Source organism: Malania oleifera, chromosome 2 (assembly GCF_029873635.1).
Source record: "Malania oleifera isolate guangnan ecotype guangnan chromosome 2, ASM2987363v1, whole genome shotgun sequence".
NCBI lineage: Eukaryota > Viridiplantae > Streptophyta > Magnoliopsida > Santalales > Ximeniaceae > Malania > Malania oleifera.
The window spans coordinates 91,993,941-91,996,515 of NC_080418.1; positions in this window are offsets into that span (position 1 = coordinate 91,993,941).

Genomic DNA, 2,575 nt, shown 5'->3' on the forward strand with positions numbered 1-2,575 from the left:
TCCGGGAATGGAAACACTTGAAAAGAAAGTTGACTTTAGAAGATGAAGATAGACATGAAACAAAGAGGAGGTGGGTTACTGCACGGGCTTCCCTTGCACTGATCATAAGGTGTTGAGGCAAAAAGTGGCTTCATGCCCCAACCATATGTACGATAATATCCTAGGGTTTCATCATAGAGAAATTTAGGAAAATTGAAAATATGAAAAATTTAAAGAGAAAGGGTTGGTCACTTCGAAGAAATTTGTCTCCAAATTAGTCAAAGACTATAAATTATGTTATTATTCATATGAAAAACCCTCTTAGGGTTACATATATATATATATATAGGATAAGCAACCCTACTCATATTAGGAATGTAAAATATATCTCAATCCAATTCGTTAATGGTACAACCCTTTTTCTTTTTTTCTTTTTTTGAGAAGGTAAAATATTTTATTAAAATGAAGAAAATGAACAAATTTTACAAACTCAAGCCAGAAGCTTGAGAAACGAAATGGAAAACTGCCAACACGATAAAATTAACAACCTGAAGTAACACTTCACAATGACACCAACATACTGAAACAACCTACTAAAGAAACAAAAACCTAACCACAAAGCAGACAAGATTAGCCTTCTAAATAAGCTAAAATGCAATGAAACTCTTCCTAATCCGAATTCGAAAGAATGGAATATAGGACCTTGACCACTAAAGGAGGCTAGAGAAACATCTAGAGAGCACTTCGATAGCTTAGGAGGCATACTCCCTAAAGATCCTATAATTTCTTTGTTTCCAAATTTCCCAATAAACTACACCCATAATGGTTGCCCTAAGATTCTTCAGAAACCCTTTGAGGAAGGTTGATATCCATAAATCATAGAATGAACAAAAATCAAACAGCATGACAAAATGCAATTGTAGCAAACAGCAAAAGGAAGCCCATATAATTCTACTGAACTAACAATGAATGAGGAGATGATTCACGTTTTCCTCTTCCATCTTGCAAAGGACGCACATCAATGTCAAGTTCTATTTTCTTCTTTGTAAATTATCTATAGTCAAAATACTATTATTGATTGCCAACCAGCAGAAGATGCTTACCTTTGATGAAATGAGGATGTTCCAAAGCTTATTAATCAGTTTGAGACGACTATTATGAGCATGCTGAGAGACAGATCTATAGAAACTTGCCAATGAAAAGATATTGGAGGAATTGATCGAGATCCCATGAAAAGGAGTCGGAACTGCCTCTTCTAATCAGCACTTTATAAATCAATTCCAAAAGCTCCTGTATATGATTAGCCTCCCTACCTCTGCATAGACGATTAAATTCCAGGTCCCAAAAAAGGGTTGTTATTATGGAAGTGCAAGACATCTACAATTTTTATCAGGTTAGGGTACAGGTTTTGAATAGTTTCCATGGAAGCCCATTTATTAGTCCAAAAATTTGTTTTTAACCCATCCTCAATCATGATCCTCATACGATCCCACATTATCGAGTTGAGCTTGATACTATTCATCCAAAGACTTCCTCCCATAGAACTAGAGGGGTTGGGAAAGCACTAGTTAGATATATTGATTCCATACTTGGTGCATAACAACTTTTTCCAAGGGCTATTGTCTTCCAAAGCAAATCTCGGAATTCATTTCCCGAGAAGAGCTATTCATGAATTTCAATTGCTTGGACTGTGTCCTTATATATTCTAATAATAAAATAATAAATAAATGTTGACTCCTTTTTACAGACACATAGGACCCTTAATTTGAGGAATTTAATACTAGACTCAAAAATGGGACTCAATGGTAATTTAAAAAAAAAACAAGGACTGGTCTTCAAAAAAAAAAAATTCACAAGACTCATAAATATAAGTAAACGAGCTTTATTTAGTCAGGACTCTAACTCAAGAAAAATAAAGACTTAATTTTTAAAATAAAGAAAACAACATGGACACCATTTATTAGTGAAGGATCAAAACCGTCACTAATAATCAAAAATTCGTCACTAATAGTATGAGTGATGGTTTTATAAGTATTAGTGACGGTTTTAAATTAGTCGCCATAACTGCGGTTATTAATACTTATTAGTAGCGAATTTTAAAAGTGTCACTAATAATATAGTATTAGTGATGGATTATAACAGTCACTAAAAGCCTAATACCGTCACTATAAATTCTATATTGGTTCAGCTCAAAATCATCACTAATAGTATAGTAGTAATGACGAATTTCAAAACCGTTACTAATCGTAGAGTATTAGTGACGAATTTCAAAAACGTCACTAATAGTAGAGTATTAGTGACGAATTTCAAAACTGTCACTAATAGTAGAGTATTAGTAACGAATTTCAAAATCATCAACAATAATATACTATTAGTGACGAATTTAAAATCATCACTAATACTCTACTATTAGTGACGGTTTTGAAATTCGTCACTAATACTTAAAAAATGGACAACTATTAGTGACGATTTTAAAACCATCACTAATAATTTAAAATTAATAATTTTTTAATAATTAATTCCTATAAAAATTTGTAATTACATTTTCTCATACATAACATTAAACCATAATTACTAAAAAAATTCATAAATTATT